The sequence below is a fragment of the Tachypleus tridentatus genome, chromosome 2 (assembly GCF_004210375.1).
Source record: "Tachypleus tridentatus isolate NWPU-2018 chromosome 2, ASM421037v1, whole genome shotgun sequence".
NCBI lineage: Eukaryota > Metazoa > Arthropoda > Merostomata > Xiphosura > Limulidae > Tachypleus > Tachypleus tridentatus.
Window position 1 is genome coordinate 31946719 of NC_134826.1, and position 20619 is coordinate 31967337.

The 20619-nt window shown below is 33.8% G+C and overlaps 1 protein-coding gene and 1 long non-coding RNA gene across 9 annotated transcripts in view; one reads left to right on the forward strand and one right to left on the reverse strand.

The window, feature by feature from the left end:
• LOC143240371 (rho family-interacting cell polarization regulator 2-like) overlaps nucleotides 1-19516 on the reverse strand; it is a 200633-nt gene extending 181117 nt beyond the window's left edge. For 3 of the 8 annotated variants that reach the window (XM_076482801.1, XM_076482735.1, XM_076482751.1), the window contains exons 1-2: nucleotides 19422-19480; nucleotides 5914-6026 (exon numbers count right to left, since the gene is read on the reverse strand). The gene's annotated coding sequence lies outside the window, so the exon portion shown is untranslated. Of the gene's footprint in view, nucleotides 1-5913; nucleotides 6027-19333 lie in introns of all 8 variants that reach the window. The other 5 variants (XM_076482793.1, XM_076482772.1, XM_076482725.1 and 2 more) reach the window with 3 other exon arrangements.
• The window catches only part of LOC143240414 (uncharacterized), a 37580-nt gene that overhangs the window by 10837 nt on the left and 6124 nt on the right, over nucleotides 1-20619 (forward strand). The gene's annotated exons all lie outside the window — the stretch shown is intronic.

Genomic DNA, 20619 nt, shown 5'->3' on the forward strand with positions numbered 1-20619 from the left:
TGGATATGAAAGCCAAAAGGAGCAATAGCAGATCATCTGTTCTGAAAAGTATAGCCCACTGAGGAAGGAAAACACAACCCCAGGTGGAATGCTTTGGTAAGGAACGAAGTTTTGAAGCATATAGCAAAGATATTGGCAAATGGCACAGGTGCAAAGAAGTTTCATGAGACTCTGTGTTTAAGCTCTGAACTGGGGAAGTGCAAAAGCCCTGGTGCAGTGCCAAGTCCTTGATGATGAATGGGGTCCAGCATCTTTAAGGCCGACATCCTGGCAGAGCCATAGACCAGTGATCCATAGTTGAGTTTCAATCGAATAAGAGCACGATATATCTTTAGCATAGAACATCGATCCACTCCCCAAGTGGTGGAAGAGAGGACATGGAGGATATTCAGTGCTCTTGTACATTCGACCTGTAGGTGCTTGATGTGTGGCATAAAGGTCAGCTTACGTTCAAAGATAAGCCCCAAGAACTTTGTCTCAGGAACCACAGGCAGCACAACTTTGCCAATACAGAGTTCATGATCAGGGTGAATATCCCATTGGCAGCAAAAGTGCATACAAACAGATTTAGAGAGAGAATTTAAAGCCTTTTGCTGTGGTCAACTTCAGTAAATGATTGAGGGCAGTCTGTAGCTGCTGCTCAATATACCTCATGTTCAACAACTGACATGAGATGTGAAAGTTGTCAACATAGAGCCTGTTTACAACAGTAAGAGGGAGTTGTTCAGTGATGACATTAATCTTTATACTGAAAAGTGTGAAACAAACCACAGCCATGAGGGACTCCAAGTTCCTGTAGAAAAGAATGGGAAAATGTCGAACCAACATGAACTTAGAATTGCCAGTCCATTAAAAATTTTTTAATAAAAATGGGCAAATAGTCACATAACCCATATATATGAAAGTCTCACAAAATGCCATACCTCCATGTTGTATAATAAGCCTTCTCAACGTCAAAGAATATTGATGGAAGATGTCATTTAAGAAAGGCTTCTCTGATTGACATTTCAAGTTGAATCAGGTGGTCCATGGTGGAGTGCTGTCATCAGAATCCACATTAGGTGGGCAAGAGGAGGTTGTTTGATTCGAGGAACTAAACAAGACAAGCATTAACCATCCTCTCTAAGGTCTTACAGAGACAGCTCATCAAAGCAACTGGATGGTAGTTTGAAGGAATATTGGGATCCTTCCCAAGCTTAGAGAATGGTAGGACAATAGTCTGGCACCAAGCATCAGAAAAACGTTCTACTGCCAGATTTGGTTAGAAATAATCAGAAGAATAGCAAAAGAAGCAGGAGATAGATGGTACAGCATGCCAGATGTACTGCCAGACCAACGAAGGGCCAGTTTGAGTTCCACCAGTGTAAAGGGATGATTATAGTCATAGAGACAATCAGCTCAAAAGGAAAGAGGTGATTGCTCTGCCGATGTCTCAATGGCTAAGAAGGTGGAGGCAGAAGTAGAAGTGCTAGATATCCAGTAAAAGCTTTCACCTACGGTATAGGCGATGCCTCGGATATCAACTGCTTCCTAGCCATCAGAGAGCAGACAGAATTATATTGCCAAATGACCTTTCTAATCTTGTCCCATATGACTTTGGAACTGGTGGTAGAAGATATGCTGGTGAACTTAATCCAAGATTCCTTCTGCCTTTGATGTCTTACCCAACAAGCATGCTAGAAAACTGAGGTGCAAGAGTGTGAGATACCTATGAAAAGTATCTCAGGCCTGTTTTTGAACCTTCTGTGCCATGTGGTGGGCAGGATTTCACCATAGAAGAGGATATCATGGAAAACATTGAGTTTTTAGGAATACATTGAGCAGCTGCCTGTATAATACAGCCAGTTACTGCTGCAACACAGTTGTCTATTTATAGCTTACAGACAATGACAGGATCAAGTTCTGCGAGAGCAGTGAAAAAGGGCCAGTTTGCTTGATCCAGCTTCCACTGGGACATGCACCTCTGGTGGCATCAACCACGGCCAAACTCTCTCAAAATTATAGGAAAATAATCACTGCCTCTTGGATTATTGTGAACCCTCCATGAAAAATGAAAGAATAGTGAAGGGGAACAAACTGAGAGATCAATAGCAGTAAAGGACTGACTAGGTGTATGATAATAAGTACAAGAACTGCTACTGAAAAGAGAAAGGTTGTGATCAGAGAGCATATGCTTTATGGAGCGACCCTCTCATCAATATCAGCACTTCTCCAGAAGGGATGATGTCCATTAAGTTTTCCCAGGATTAAAATAGGAGATGGGAACTGTTAAGTAAGAGCACAAAGGTCTGACTGATCATAGATCTCTCCAGGCAACAGGTAGAGAGAACAAACAGTGATGATACAACCCAAGGAAACATGTGTGGCTACGGTCTCCAAGGGTGTGTCAAGTGGTAAAGACATGGTGAACAATGCTGATCAACCAACAGGGCCACCCCTCATGCACTCATCCATCACACTGCCTGTCATTTCTGTACAAAGAAAACCACTGAAAGGTGACTGTATCAGCAGGTTTCAGAAATGTTTCTTGTAAGGAAAGATATACAAGATGGTAGGAAGCAATCAAAACTTTGATATCATTCAGATTAGAACATAAACTTTGACAGTTCCATTGTAGCAAGGTGGCCATTTTTATTTATGTGTAAGCAAACTGGGTGGAGAGCCCTTCTGTTTTTCACCATGTCTTTTTTCTTTGCAGTCTTTATTGTAGGGAGGTCTATCAACCTCCATGGATCCTGCTCAGGGTCGATTGGGCAGGTCTTTACTGTTGGAAGAGGATTCCAGTGACTGAGGATATAAATGAATGATCATATTGCATCTGGGGGTGGGAGAAGAAGATGTATTCAAGGAAATGATCGTATCCAGAACCAAAGGAAGTGGATCTTGGGATTTGCTGGAATGTATGTCAGAGACAGAGTTGAGTGTTGAAGTTAATTCATCAACTTTTTTAACAATGGAGATCAAAAGACTTTTCATTTGGATTGAGAACAGTTCTTTTGAAGATACAGAGAGATCTGTCTGCACTCCCACTGTAGTAGTGGAACGAAGTGGTGGATAGCAACTTTCGAACCTCAGGGTAAGTAAAGTTTTGAATCGTTTTCAAACGTTGCACCTCTTTCTTCCAACCATTTAGGGCAACAACGAAAGTAGGATGAGTGAAAGCCATTGCAATTGATGCAATGAGGGTCCATTTAACAAACATAGGCATCGTGGTTCTTGTTACTGTAACTAGCACATGTCAAGGAACCAGGACATGACATCTTTGAGTGACTAAACAGCTGACACTGGAAACATCTGAGAGAGTTTGGAATGCATGGCCGTACCCTGCAATTAAGATAACCTGCCTTGATGGTGACAGGTGGATGTAGTGATGTAAATGAAAGGATGAGGTCATTGGTCAGCATCAAAATTCCGTCTTTGTGAGTGGTGATATGCCTCACTGCAGAAACTTCTTGGGTGGAGAAACCAGCAAGAATCTCTGAGTCAGGGATGTTATTCAAATCCCTCAAGAATAACTCCTCCTGATGAATTCAAAGTAGCATGAGGTGTAATCTCAATAGGAATATCCCCAATTGCCATTGATAGCAAGAGGAGTTCACTGTGTTGAGATGTTGATGTTTCCACCTAAATGTCAAAGTGAAGCTTCTTTACCGACTTTGAAAGCCAGCAAGTCCCTCTAGTCTCTTTTGAATGAGAAAGAGAAACATCTGACCTAAAGGTTTGTCTGAAAGAGAATGTAGTATACGAAAATGAGGTACAACAGGTGCTACAAATGTTGAAGATTGCTGCTCAGAATCTTCAAGATATGGTTGTTTCCCTATGGACTATTTTTTTGCTATTTTATTTGGAGGAACCATAATAAAAAAAAAAAAGGAACACTTCGGTGCCCACTGACCCCACCCACTATGAAGCCACAAGAGGAGATGCACTACAATGACAAACAAGGACACTGCAGCAACACCAGGGTTTCGTGAGCACTATACCCAAACACTAGCATTAGATACAATGTCCATAACACCTCTTTAGAACATCCAACACTGGTACTTGGTTGACCCTAGCTCAAGTGAACCAGTCGACTGATCCAAGGGGGCCAACTCCAAAGCTGTCTGTCTACAGAAATTCAAGGCCAAAGTGGTGTGTTAGGGTTGGACCCCTCAACCACCAGGATCCACTCCTCTCCTTCATGGGTCACCATGCACGGCAAACACGTGGGTGAATGTTTAGATCCCAGAGATTATGTTTAGATCTGCAAACACCAATAGAGTTCAAGAGAAAATTTTAAGCTATAGAATTCTTTAAAATAACCAAGATGATAATGCAACATAGAAACCACTGTGTTGATTGTTTTTGCTTTATAAAGAGCTACTTTAGAAAAGAACAGTGCCATACTTGTGAGTTGATAATTCATGATATATGTTTTGTTGTCTTTCTCTCTTAGATGTGTTGAAAAGGTTTTATTTCTTAATGGAATGTTTGACTTATAAGGTAAAAGTTAATTATATATAAATTTTATTTGTTATTATATGTGAAAGTAGAGTTTTACTTTCATACTTAAGTAGCATAGCAAACATCTAATTTTTGGTATTTATCTTTCTTTGTCCATATGTACTTTTAAAATAAATCAAGAGATACTGAAAACTCAGAGGAATGATACACTCTAGTCCACAGTATACCTGCAGTATTGTACCTATTCATTATATAACATAATAATGCAAGTCCAATATTAAGTTAAACTATCTTTCTCAGCAACAGTCTGAATCACATTAAACATCTGGCATAGAATTGATGTATGATGATGTAGGCCTCCAGTAATGACTGCTTGGAAAACATGAACTAGAAGCTTCTGTTACTCATAAAAACTGTAACTGTCATTAATGAAGCATTCTCTAATTAATCTCTCACTCATTGTGCAATGCTTTACACATTTCATATGTCTTGTAAAAGTCATTTCCCAAATACTTATTTTATATTAATACATTTTGATAAACAATACATTTAGCTTAATGTTTGTCAGTTGCAAATATACATGCAACTGATCATTGTATTTGGTGTAAGCACAGGCTAATAAGTATGTAATACTTTGGAACTTAAGGATGATTAATATGTAAATATTGGGCTTAGTACTCACCCAACTGTAAATGCATTTTCTTCATGATACTATTCATCATTTGCACAATCAAACTGTTGCAAGATGCAACTTTTATATGATTAACTACTTAGCAAAATATGGAAACAGCATTTTTAATGTAGCAACAATGACCAGATTTTTAAGGGTTAATATAATGTTTCAGACATACAGGCTTGAAAGTCTAGTTAAAAATACAACAAATAAATTTATTACATAAAACATATTTTGCAATTGTAAACACTTATCTTGTAGCAGCAATAAATTTTATTTTCTAGGGTCAAAAGTTAAAATTTAATCTAGACATTATAAACACTTGTATCAATCTTTTGGCAGAGGATTTATTGATTCCTAGAACCAAACACTACAGTCAACATAAGTCATAGCCTTCTTCTTCTGCTCAGTCATTGTTGACAACAATTTCTACTCAGTATGATAGTCATACATAATGATATATATACATATTACCATGAGTGGGTACAGAAAATTGATTATTTTCCAATCATACAGGGCTTTTAATCCTAATTCCTTGCCATGATAGATAGATTGTGTAAACATTATGGTTGAAGTGTCAAGTAAGAATCTTAAAATAAATGAATGGACATTTGGACACTTTTCATAAAATATAAAACAGGTGAATGTCAAGTGTTCAAGATGAAATTAATATATGAAATGACAACCTTAAGCTAGTAAGCAATAGTAACAGTACTCTGTAGTACAATAAGAATACAAACACATATGTAGATATGTAAATAGCATAAAACTATGTGAAATTACAATGTACTTACCTTAACATCACATGCTGTCAGCATGAAAATTCACAGTAAAACATTCAAGATGTGATTTTTTATCCAGAGTTGTAACTTGCTCTAGTCAAATTAATCATTTTCAAGATATCATCCTGATGAAAATAAAAGAAGAAATATTAAGATGTAGTTCAGTGAGAACGTGTTTATGAATTTTACTTGTGAATAAAATTGAGAGCAATGCAATGTGTATGTGATACATTCAGGTTAAAAACAGGTTAACATTTGAAGTATTGTGTAGGTCCACTTAAATGGAGATTCAGTCAAGGTAACAATCACAAAGTGATTCTCAATTTCTTACTCTGTTGTGATGTTAAATAGAATAATGAGACTGGGTAATAAATGTAAAATGCAAAAGTAACAATCTCTATAATAAAACTAAACACAAGCATAGCATATGTAGTGGTTTTTCCTTACATGGGATCACTACTTTTGCTCAATTCTCCAAACAGATTTTCCTTGATCATATTTCTAACAGTTTTTAATTTGCAAAAAAATGATTTTACCAAGAATGAATAATGCTACCCAAGTGACTACTCATTCTCATCCAAACAAATACCTCCCAAGCAGAATAGATATTATACATTCAAAACTAAAAAGGAACATAAGTACAACAAAATCGATTTAATGGCTTTCTTGACCATGTGTTATGTGAAGCCTACACATAAACAGAAAAATGAATAAATTGCAAGTAAATATTATAATAATAATAAAATAGAAATTTATACATGGTATATTCATAAACCACACTTTCTAGAATTCCCTACTTAAGACATATCATTAAGCTAAGAATTTATTCAACTTTAAAAATCAATAAACGTGCTCTGTTGGAGAAGGGGAACATTTCACTTACTACTGAAAACACACACCATACAAATATCACAATCCTTCAACAAAGAAATATGCTTTAAAAAGTTATAATAAAGTACCTTGAAACAGAGAATCATTGCAGAAATTTCATCAAAATACACCAAGAAAAAAATATAAATCTTTCAACACAAAAACAAACATACAACATATAAATACACTTCAACAAAAAAAACGTATTAAGTGATCCTTTAAAATAAACTATCTTAAAGAACAATTTTCTCACAGATGTTCATATGCACTAAAAGAAAATTTACCTTGCATTGCATATTTAAGTTTTGTGACAAAAAAAATATTTCAAATGGGAAATAGCACTCAATATTGACATGTATAAAAACGAAACACGAAATACACCAGATAACAGATCCGGGTCAATAATGGATTTTCAAAAATGGCTAACTGTCAGGCTCTTTAATCAATTGTGATTCAACTAACAGATTATTCTTATGTGAGACTTAAACAACTGAGACAACTGGAAACATTAATTAAGCTTAGTTGTTTACTTTTGTGATCCACAACACAAATTGTTTAAGCTTAACAGTTTTGATTCAATCAAAAATTATAATGAGAATCTTAATGACAATATTTGGATTGCTTGTATATTTGAAGTAACTGTAAACACTAATTTTGATTAGTTGATAATTTTTGACATATATCAATTCCATTATATTTTTAATTCACTATTTATTTTGCATGACACTAATATATGAGAGTGAAACTTATGAGTAATTGATTATGTTAACAAATTAAGTAAATCCCCCAGCTCTACTACATAATACCTTTTAACACTGATACATTCTAAAATACTCCTTCAGTACAATAGCAAAATAAATCCTCTTAAATCAGCTCTCAAGATAATCAAAACCTTTAAAAATTAAAACACAGAGTAGAATTCTCAATAATACATACTAAATAAAATACACTCAAACCTTCCAAGCAATACATAATGAAATAATACAGTGCTAAAAAAAGCTTCCTTTAAAAATGAAAACAATCTGACTTAACAAATTTAGAAACATATAAAATACATTTACCAATAGATTTATAGTAATGATACAAAATTAACTTCACAAAATGCAAAAGAACCTCTAACTGTGATAATCAACTAGGAAAAACTGATATAAAAGGAACACTAGTTATATAGACACACACACAACATTAAATCTCAGAAAGAGAAAGTATTTACACACTCACCAGATGGCAAACATAAGGTAACTTTACTTTGCTCTCACTTTAGATCTGCCAACAAATCTTCCAAGCCTGCAGTGTTTGCCTTTATAGTGTCTCAGGCTTTAGGTACAGCCTTTATCATATTTGGTCCACCAGCTATGGTCACAAGTGGCAGACTTCTTTGAGCTGCAACAGGCATTTCTCTACACCACAGTCAATAGTCAATCTATCATATTACTGTATGGATCCCAGGTCTTTGTCCATTTTATGGTCACCTCTTTGCAGTGCTACTTGATTAAGTGTCAGCAGCACAGTTAAATATGTCACCCACATCCACTATTGGGTTGATATTTTGGGACATCTTTGGTGATTGCAGTCCAAATTCCATGAAGATGAAGGCTTATTGCTTTGTAATGGCCATAGTTTGGCCATCTACTAAGGTTGAATATTTCTCATTCATTAATAAAATCCTTGAAGGTGAGGGCTTCCTAATGGGCTGTCTGTTCTTTGATGGTTGTGCTGTCATGGACAACCAGAGTTTCTGCTGAAGGTATTGATAATACCATTGGAACATTGCTCTTTCTTTCCATATCTCAGCTTTCCCCTCAAAATGACCTTGACTCTATTAAACACTTTTCTGGTTCCTGAATAGAGTGGTTCCAAAAGAGGTAGATATACATTTAAAGCCTACAGCTCTGATGGGACATCTACGAAGTTTCTGATGCTGAGATGTCAATTAAACAGCACTGGTTTAACCAACAGCAGGCTTGGATTGATAAGCATAGAAGTGGTGATATACAGCATAGCCATTAGGTCAGCTAAGGTCATTCCATCCAGTGAGAGCTTTGGTCCCATGGGTGGTTTTTACTATTGACTGTAACTCACTTTCAACTATTAATTCTACTGTATAGAAGGTGAAGTCAGCTTCATGAATATCTGGGTTGGTAGAGAAGTACAGATGAGCACCCTTCAAAAGCATCTAAAGAACACCCATGGAGTTATCCCTCTCTGTGGAGAAGAAATACATGTGGGAGACTGCACTGCATCTAAAACAAGTATACTCTATGCCCAGGTGGAGCCAACAGGTGAGGTGTTACAATCAAAGGGTGGAACAAGGTAGCAATTCCAAATCGCTAAGGATCAAATGACAAGTGGGAGGTTAACTCCAATCCAGCCAGCAACCCCAGGAGAAAACTGACTGGTTCCTTGTAGGAGGAAGGTTCTCAACTGTTCACCTCAGGCCTAGAAACCAGAAGGGAAGAGAAGCCAGAGTTACAAAAATGTAAACAATTATGTGAGAAAATCCAGTACAACCTGCAGCAAGAATAAACATCAGGAATGTATATCTGGATGATGTCAGAAAGCTGGAAATGTGACATGGAAGGTTAATTCCAGTCTAAAACTGTTCAGTATCATCATTCTAAAGTAGGTGGAGTGTATGTGTGTTTTCTTATAGCAAAGCCACATTGGGCTATCTGCTGAGTCCACCGAAGGGAATCAAACCCCTGATTTTAGCATTGTAAATTTGTAGACTTACTGCTGTACTTGAGGGGGGCATGTAGGAGGAAGTACCCAGTCCACTAAGATGTGCGACTTATGTTGGCTGGTCCTGTTCCAACCAAAACCAATCATCCCATGAAGTGTCATCCAGGGGGAAGTAGGAAGGAGGGTTCCCAGCTCGAGAGATGAACTGCAAAGAGCACAGAAAAATCCAGTCCAGAGCAACAGCATTTGTAATAAAATATTAGACCCACAGCTGTAGGATAATGATGCTTTCTACAAAACAAGAATGCTATCATCCTACTACTGAATGAGTGGAATTGTGAAGACTCACAAGGATTCCTCCATGATTCACCGTCCCTAGCAACTGTGAAGTGGGAAGGGCTCCCTTGAATAAGGGAGAGAAGAAATGTGTTGAGTCTGGAGAAGCAAATACCAGAGTAAGTGCAATGGATGACCACAAAACCCTATTTTAAAAAGCAGGTAGTTTCTCCACTGATTACACTACAGCCATTGTCATGAACTATTGAATGCTGATGCATTCATTAACAACTGTAGTTTTAATAATAAATTGTAAATATAAAAATATTGACTGACTACCAGTAAATGAGTGAGAAGTATAATTCACAATCAAATAAATAAATCCAACTTGATAGTGGATTATAAACAATACTCTGAATATGTTCAAAATGCACTAAGGAAATAGATATTTGAACTTAAGCACTAGGTTTTAACACTGTCAGAGAAAAGTTTAGCACAGGAAACAAATACAAAAGTGATTATAAGGATAGGCTTAATTATTACTATTGTAATACCAAAAGAAATAAAATAGATGGCTTTAGAGCAGTGTTAAGAATGGAGGATTTTGACATTATGGGAATAACTGAAACATTGTTAAACATAGATGAGTTTGATGACAGAAGTTTATTTGAAATACAAGATTACAGGCTACTTAATAGGAATAAGATATTAAAGAAGGAAGAAGTAGTGGCTTTAAATGGAAATCTGAGTTTTGTCCTATTGAAATGAGAATATCAAAGATAACAGCAAGGAGATTGAATCCATTTGGGTTTCTGTTAGTGGATATAAAGGGAAAAAGCTCTTTGTAGGAATCTGTTAATGACCATCAGATGATACTAAAGAGACTAGTGAAAAACTTTACAATGAGATTAAGATTTTAGCTGTTGATGAAATCATAATTATGGGTGATTTTAATTTCATGCATATAGATTGGGAAATGCTAGAATCAAAACATGAGGGAGAAAGGTTTTTGGAAACTGTTCAAGATGGTTCATTTTACCAATTAGTCAAGGAAACTAGTAAAAACAATGCTATTTTAGATTTATTGTTAACTTCAAATATAGAAATGACTGAGAGGGTAGAAAGTTTGGAACATCTGGGTGCAAGTGACCATTGCTCCATTAGGTTCAATATTTTGCTGCACATGGAGATAAGAAATAATGGTATTTTGAGTACAAATTTCAAAAACAGTTTTGAAGGAATGCAACAAGATTTATCTGTTGTGAATTGGGCAGCTGAGTTATTTAAAGACATTGATCAGATGTGGTAAATTTTTAAATATTAAAGGTCAACATATTCCTTATAAAAAAAAATGGTAACTACAAGTAAAAATCCAGGTTGGTTCAAAATGAGTTTAACAGAATAATTAAAGAAAAACATTATAAATTTAAGAAATTTAAACTGACTGGTATGACAGAAAATTTAAAAGATCAATGAAGTTGAAGAAACAGAAAATTAGGGCATCAAAAAAGAACCTTTGAGAAATTGTAGTCTGAAAATGTAAAAGTCAACAGTTAAGGTTTCTTTTAATAAATTAAGGGTAAAGAAAATGTTAAAATGGGGGTAGGAACCTTATGGAATGATAAAGGATTGCTATTATCTGATGATTATGAGATGGCTGGCTTGTTAAATTTTGCTTTTTCTTTGGTTCTTACTAATGAAGATTTAAGCAGTATTCCACATCTTCAGCAGTTGATAAATGAAAATGAGATCAAACAAAATGACTGCATTCATTCTGAGTTGGTTAAGTCAAAATTGTGAAGTTTAAAAAAACTATAAGACACCTAGGCAAGGTAATATTTCTTCTAGGGTTTTGAATGACATTAAAGACTGGATATAAGAGCTATTAGTTACTATTTTTTGTCAGTCCTCAAATAGTGGGCAGGATTAGAAGTTAGGTAATGTAACTCTTCTTTCCAAAGGAGGTGATAAAAACTGTCCCAGTAATTACAGGTAATTACAGCCATATATCAACTGTGGAGAAAAGTTTTAAAAACCTGTTAAAAGATGCTTTGCAAAGTCATTTAATAAAGTTTAGAATTTTATTGGATAATCAACATGGTTTCACCAAAAGAAAATCTTACCTTACAAAGTTTTTCACATTCTTTGAAAAGGTTACTGCTTATGTAGATAAGGGTAAGGGTGTTGATTTGGAGTTTCAAAACGAAAGAATTTGAGAAGGTGAGCTTAAAAGGCTTGTAAAAATATTGTCTACAGATGTGGGAGATACTTTAGTAAGTCAGATAGAAAAGTGACTGTATGGAAGAAAGCAAAAGGTTGTTACGAAAGGAGTTCAGCCAAACTGAATTAATGTTGCAAGTGGGCTCAGGACCTTTGTTCTTTTTTACTTACATCAATGACATAGATGAAGGAATAGTAAAAAAAAATACTTAAATTTGCAGATAATTTTAAAGTCTTGGATATTGATAGTTGTGAAAAGATGCTGCTGATTTACAAAATGATTTAGAGTTGTGCTAAAAAATGGAAAATGAGTTTTAATTATAAAAAATGCACAATAATGCATGTGGGTTATCATTATTTAAATTATAAGTATAATTTTGATGAGAATAACATTAATAGTGTCATGAAAGAAAGATCTTGATATAACAGTCAGTCTCTAAAGTCATCCGAGCAGTGTGCTGTTGCTAGTGCTAGGGCAAATAGGATTTTGAACTGCATCTGCAGAAATACTGAATACAAGTCTAAAAAGTTATAATTTCATTGAACAGGTTACTGGTTATGCCACATTTAGAATATCATGTTCAGTCTTGAGATACTTACCTTATGAACAGCATCAATTTGTTAGAAAGGGTTCAGAGATAGGTTACTAGAATACTGCCTGGGATGTTGGGTTTATCATATGAGGAAATGCTGAAATCTCTCAAATTGTCAGTATGGATCTGGTTAAGGTATTTAATATTGTAAAGGGAATTGATAATGTTTATGCATCATCTTTCTTCTCATATTTAACAGTGAAAATAGCTGGACTAGGGAACACAAGTATAAATATTGAATGCATAGAAGTCATCTTTTCTTAAGACATTTTTACTTTTCCAATAGGGTGGTTGACCTTTGGAATGGGTTGCTTTCAGATGGTGTAGAGGCAGTAAATTCCAAGAAGTTTAACAAAAGCTTTAAGGTTCTTTTTCATATTCATTTTTTTTTTATTTTCAATTAGTTCAGAGTGTGGAACAGTCAAGATGGACCAACAAGCTCCATGTTGTCCCAAAACATTATGTTAACACTAACTCTCCTCTAATGTAAGAAACAAATATCGTAAGCTTTCACAACTGATATCATTTGTCATTAGGACCAATGATATTTTATGTTTATTGTTAACTTCTAGTACAGAAATGATTGAGAAGTTTGAAATTGTGGAAATTCTGGGCATAAGTGATTAATGCTCAATTATGTTTGATATTTTACTGTATATTAAGATAATGAATCATAAGATTTTAGTTCAGATATTTTTTTGAAAAGGTTACTACTTATATAAATGAGGGTTAAGGTGTGCATCTGGTGTAACTGGATTTCTTGAAAGCATTTGACACTGTAAATCACTTTAAACTTTTCTTTCTACAGAGTGTGCAGGATAAATTGGCTAAGGATATCAAAATGATTGGAGGAAAGAAAGCAGAAGGATATTATAAATAGTTTGGTCAAACTAGATTAATGTCAAAAGTGGAGTACCTCAAAGCTCAATGCTAGGACATTTGTTCCTTTTGACTTAGATAAGAATAGTCAACAAACTGCAAAACCTTGGTGATGATATTAAGATCTGGGGTGTTACAGGCTATAGAATAGTCAACAAACTGCAAAACCTTGGTGATGATATTAAGATCTGGGGTGTTACAGGCTATGAGGAGAATACTGTTGCTTCTTTACAAAAAGCTTTAGATTATTTGGTGAAATAAGTGAATAAATGTATTTTAATTATAATAAATGTAAATGGTTTTAAATTATAATTTTGATGGAAATAACCTTAATATTTATGAAAGAACAAAGATCTATGTGTTCTGTTTGATTAGTCTTTTAAGCCTTTCAAGCAGTGTGTTGTTGCTTAAAGTAGGATTTTAGGTTGCATTTGTAGATATATTAAATACAAGTCTAAACAGACTATAATCTCATCATAAAGGTCACTGGTTAGGCCTTGTTTGGACTGTTATATTCAGTCTTGGGTTCATTAACATACAAGGTCATTGTATTGTCAGAAAGAGTTCAGAGAAGGGCTAAAATATGAATCCTGGGATGGAAAGGCTGTCATAAAGGACTTGTTAAAATCTACTGGGACTGTTCTGTCTTTAAAAATGTAAGGAAGAGAATGAAAGAGATAGTATAGATTTCACTGAGGTGGTCAAGGTTATTAAGGGAACTGAGAGTGTCGGTGCATCATGTTCTTTTTCTGTTTTGCTGTTCATTTACACTTATTTTTATTATACATTCATTTGGCTGAAGCTTTTATTCAAGGCATATCTTTAGTTAATCAATAATGTTCTTAAAAAACTGTTACTGATAATAACACTCTTTCACAATTTTGTTATAGTTAAACTTCAATGATAGCCAATGAGACAGCATACCTTTAGGTGTATGAGAAGAAGTAACAAAAAAGGAGTTTAACAGAATATTGGATTAGGTATCAAAGTTAGGTATCAGGGAAGGGGTTTCTTTATGTAGCTTTGAAAAAGATGGTAGTAGACAAGTAACGGTCATAGCTAAAAAACGGCTCTTACCTTGCTCACTATTCTCCTTATTAAGTCTGATAAAAATGATTCATAAACAAAAATATTTCTTAAACACCTCACTTAAGATATTTTCTAATTCTTCTTTTTGCAAGTGAAAGCAATTTCTGAGTCTGTCATAGTCTGTCCATGTATGACATTTTTATCCTAGGTACCATACTATTGCACTCTCCTGAACACTACCTAACAACTGATACCATTCCTAAGGAAAAGGGTCCTATTGTATATATAAAATAAATTATAAATTATTTATACTTCTATTCAGTATTTCTAAAGATAGATTGTAGTATCCTATTTGCTTTACCACTAGCAACAGCACATTGCTTTATTGGCTTAAAAAATTGATCAATCTTAAGTAAAGATTCTTTACTTACATAACGGTGTTAAGGTTACTCCTATCAAAATTGTAATTAAAATTATGAGAACCCATACATGTTACATGTATTATAATTAGCAGCCATATGCTATTTATTCACTCACTTACTAAATTACTTAAATCCTTTTTGAAGCAGCAGTACCCTTCTCAACAACCATTTCTTTACCTATATCAATGAGGTAATTAAAAGGGCAAATGTCCTGACATTAAGCCCTAAGATACTCTATTTATGATATGAAGCAAGCTTGACTGAGCTCCATTTAAAACATTCATCTGCTTTCTACTACCCAACTAGTATTCTATCTAATGAATCAACCTATCCCCACGGTTAGAGATAACTTCTTATGAAGCATTTTATGTTGCATCTTGTCCAATGCTTTCATAAAATTCAGATACATCAAATCCACATCATTAACCCTATCTAAGCAAGTAGTAACCTATTCAAAGAATGTCAAAATTTTCCTTTAAGTGAAACCATGTTGACCATTCAACAAAATTATAACTTTTTCCATAACTTCGTTGAAACATCTTTTATTAGACTTTCAAAACTTTTCCACCTCTGCAGTAAGATTAATAGGCTTATAATTACTGTGACAATTTTTATCACCTTCATTGGTCCCTTGGAAAGGAGTGGCTTTTGCCAACTTCTAATTCTCTGACACCGGCTAATTATTCATCAACTTACAAAAAGCAGAAGAAAATGGCTCATGTATCCAATCCTTAATTTCTCCAAAACCCTTTAAGAAATAATTAACAAGTTCAAAATTAATGTGATCATGTTGTTTATATCTAGCATTTGTTAAGGATGAAGTCTCTGTTAATAAAATTTAAGAAAGAAAGTAAAATTTAACAGCCCAGCATCATCAAAATAATCACATACAAGTCATCTTTTATCTCTCAAAGGCCTTAATCACATCCTAGCAGTTTGCTTGTATTTAATCAACTCTATTGATCTTTTATAATCCTCAAGTCTCCCATCAAAGCAGTCAATATAAACTTCTTAAATCTGTGATGATTTTGAGTTCATTACTGTACCCTTTTTCTGCCCATCTGGATTTCTATAGTTGTAACTGCTCTTTTTTGTTCTGTTAATGTGTCTTGAATATTATAATTTTTCCATGTATAATCAATGTCTACAATTAATTTAGTTACCTAATTAACAATTAATGTAGGAGATGCACACTGGACTTGTAGCCCTGATAATTCTTTTGGAAGAACACTAGTCTCAGAGTGCTAATGTAAGCTGGATGTCTTGTGTTCAAGCCCTAGTCAGAGCAGACAGTTTAGTTAAATTTAAAGTTGTTACACTGATCCTCCAAGTGAGACCTAACTAGTGATTGGCATGAATATAATTATCTTTTCTGACTCATAATTAATTTATCCTAAAATTCTCTTTGCTTTCCTACTACCAAAAGTATTCTGCCTTGATGGTTTGGTTGACTTTTAACACTTAAAAGGTCCTGTTCTTTTGTCATGCAATTGAATGGGCTCCCATCTATATCAAACAAGTGATCCAAATTATAACTCAAATTCCTTATCTTGTACTTACTACAATTAAGTCAGTTGCCAGGTAGTAGTCCAAAATATAATTGACCAAATTTAATTTGCAGTACTTCAATATAGCTAAAAATACCCAAAATTTTATCTCTCTGCAAATCCTTAATTTGGCCTCGCATGGAATACAACATAACTATAGCTGGGACAATATCTGAGCCAATCAAATCAGATGTTTAGCTGAAATCCAATAATATATTGATATTGTGATGAATTAAATAATTAGATATTATTCTATCAAGGAATTATCTTAACAACTTACAGACACAATAGTATTTGAACGTGACCATACATAATAGACACTACATCATAAGTCCTGGGGTGCTTTTCACTAGCCTCTATGCATAAGTGTTTCCTCCAGGATTATGGAGATTATAATAAAGGCTGCCATTATGTAGTTTAAATGGCTTCATACCAAGTTGTTGTGTTACTAGTGGTCATTGTAGTGGAAACAACAAGTACAAATCCATTCATGTCTCAGTGTGTTTGTTTGTTTTCTTTTTTGAATTTCACGCAAAGCTACACGAGGGCTATCTATGCTAGCCGTCACTAATTTAGCAGTGTAAGACTAGAGGGAAGGAAGCTAGTAATCACCACTCACCGCCAACTCTTGGGCTACTCTTTTACCAACAAATAATAGGATTGACCGTCACATTATAATGCCCCCATGGCTGAAAGGGTGAGCATGTTTGGTGCGATGGGGATTCAAACCTGTGACCTTCAGATTACGAGTCAAACACCTTAACCCACCTGGCCATGCCAGGCATCGTTTCAGTGTGAAATAAGGGGTGTAAAGTGCTGTTTCATGTTACCACGTACTGTATTCTCTTAAAGAGCCTGTAATGGCCACTCATTCATGCTGAATTTTAACATACTTTTTAAATTTTTAAAAACAATGAAGAAGTAACAAGTTTAATGTTATAATATAATGAAGTGTAGCTTTACATATACAATGTTTAATATCTATAAGCAGCCATATCTACTTTTGGTCCTAAAATATCCTAAAATATCTAATCAAACATCAGGAGATGGACAGCCAATATTCAACACCAAAACTAAATATTTGTCCCATTCCTTCTTCGTACAGTTTTGGACTTCTTAGCTAAGATATTTACTTATTGGGCTCAGAAGATGGCTACTAGGATGATTGTGGGGGTACAAAAGGTTATATATTTATGTTTTTCTCTTTATTTTTTTCTTGATAAAAGATGAATAAGAGGTGAGCTTATTGAAGTTTACATTATTATCTAAAGGACTGACAAAATAAAGGTCTCTAATTTCTTTGTGCTATAGTTTGAGTTAAGATAGTTTTGTTTGTTTTTTCTAACAGAGTGAGAGGTTTATGGTATATGTTACTGTTGGCAATAACGGAAATCAGCATCTTATAGGAGCATAAAAAGGGAAAATCATAATTTCTTAAAAAATTAAGGTTGTGTCTTCTAGTTAATTTTCACTAGGATAGCCTTTAAGAACCAAATGATATTTTATTTTTATTTTATATTAATTTTCTCAGCAAGGTTATTAAGGAATAAATTATATTGTGCTAGCCAATATTCATAACCTTTAAATTTAAAAGAAACTAATGTAATCAGCTGTTTGATTTATAAGGCAAAAAGCCTTTAACCAAGTACTGATTAACTTTCAATAAATAAATATAATGGCACCTCAGTCAGATAATAACAACTTTCCTGTAAGAAATTAAACACTAAATGAGAAAAAAAAATATTTATCAGTTTTATATTAGTAATTATATATTTTAATAAGCTGAGCACTCAACACACAGATTGTGTATAACCACAAAACACAGTCATGGATAGTAGTTATTACATGGATCATATATGTTGGTAACTGGTGCACTCAACACTTACTAAGTGCTAATAGTGGGTGTGGTTTTAAACTACTCTTTTACCTAGTCTTCATTTACTGATCTTTTGTAAAATACTATTGTTAGAATATTTAGATTGGTATCTCATTTTCAAAATGTATTTTAGATAACACACCATTTAAGTTTATAAAAATAAAAATGCAGGACTAGTCCACTCCATACTCTGGTAGAATGCCTACAAATGTTTTAACTTGCATATTTTTATTTTTTCATTATACAGGTCACTAACTAGGTGTCATATATTTGGGTATGGTATTCATTCTTGAGCTTCTCACCTTATAAGTACACTAAATTATTGGAAAAGGTTCAGAGAAGACTACTAATATGATATTTTGAAAGGAAAGGTTAACATACAAAGGCAGGTTAAGATTTATTATATTGTTATGTTTCAAAAAATAGAGTTAAAGAGAATTTATATGTTGAGAGAAATAATGTTACTTCATCACCCATTTTTATTTATTTATTTAGTTTTACTTAATGGTGAGAATGGTAAGAATATGATATACAAGAGTAGAAGTCATCTTCAGTTAAGCCAGCATTAGTTTTAACCACGACATAATGGCTTACAAAATGGCTCTGAGTTTTTTCTAAATACACACTTCATCGAATAAAAAGCTAATTACAGCTGCAGATATTGAGGATTCTATCTTGTTTTAATTAATAGAGTGGTTGACTTTTGGAATGAGTTGATTCTAATTTAAATTAGTGGATGCAGCAATAAGCAAAAACATGATAAATATTTGAATTATAAACTCCTAAAGTTTAGCTTTGAGTGTTTTATTACTATTTTAAAGTTTAGTCTTCTTTACCAGTTTAAGTACTTACTCAATTTATTGATAGTGTTAATGTTTTATAAACAACGTATATTTTATTACGAACGTATTTATTATGTTGTAGTTACACTTAAAAATATCCTTGCACTATTTTCTGGTGTACGATTAAATAGTTATATATAAAACTAAAGCTATTACATCAAGTAAAATAAGCCTAAGCTAAAATAAAATAACATACACCTCCTGAGGATTCTTGAGTCTTCTCCCGTACTACTCACATATAAATATTTTATTCGTATTATACTCCAAAAAATATTAACACATACTATGCAATTGTCATCTCATCTGTCTTAGCTTCTGCATACAGCTGTAAACGTTAGCGACATCTACTACTATTTAAAGCTAAAGAACCACACATTTTGTTAATATCAAAAATATATATATAGCAAAGAAAAAGGTTAAATACTCAACCTTAAAAGTCATCGACCATTTCCAGATTTATTTATCTGATTGTAACGAAAAGACCAAAAATGATTGAATAAATACCTATTAAGTCAATATTTGAAAATTTAATTATTATACTTCAAATTGCTCAGTTGTTTGAAAAGGTTTGAATACATTTATGTGCACATGCAATAAATATAGATTCAAGTTTTGTTGACTCTAGTTTTGAACTAATGACAAGAAGTGAACAATCAGCAACATTCGTCACCGTTAATTTCAGCTCATTGAACATAACAACTGTGTTCTCTTTTATAACGCGACCAAAGCAGAAAGTGTGCAGCATCTCGTCTTGAATTCTGACCTTTTTGATTTATAGCTCATCAAGCATTACTTCATGACTGACCTAATTTAGATAATAAATAAAAAATAAAATATTTCATGTATATTATTGGAAATGTAAGATAAGATTCCGGTTTTGCGCTTCACTCATATAAAGAAACGAAAGGAAACTAGTAAATAACAGTATGCTGCTGATAATTTGTTCAATAAATTTGAAATCACATTTTAGGTTATAATACATACTTTAAAATTATATATCAGTATTTTTTTAATTTAAAAGTGAATATTAAAAAACACATCTAACTATAAATTTTAATATGTCGCGTAGTATGTTGAATGCAGCACTGTTTAAAATTAGATGTTTGTGATATCAAAATATTAAGTCTATTGTTTCATACATTTAGGAACTTATATTGCTAATATTGATGACCTAGAATATAAAATAAGAATAATCGTATATTTTTATTTTGCTAAAATATGACTTATGTTCTTAATCAACCATGGTGGTCCAGTTCAATCCTTTCACATTTTTGGACCCCCTGCTAGTACAACGGTATGTCTAAGGATTTACAACGCTAAAATAAGTGGTTCGATTCCCTCGGTGGGCTCAGCAGGTAGCTCCATGTGGCTTTGCCATAAGAAAACACACACACACATTTTTGGAAACTGTCTTTTACATGCTATGACTAAAATATGTGATATGTGAATAGCCAATCGACAGCTTAGAATGTCCCCTTTGTG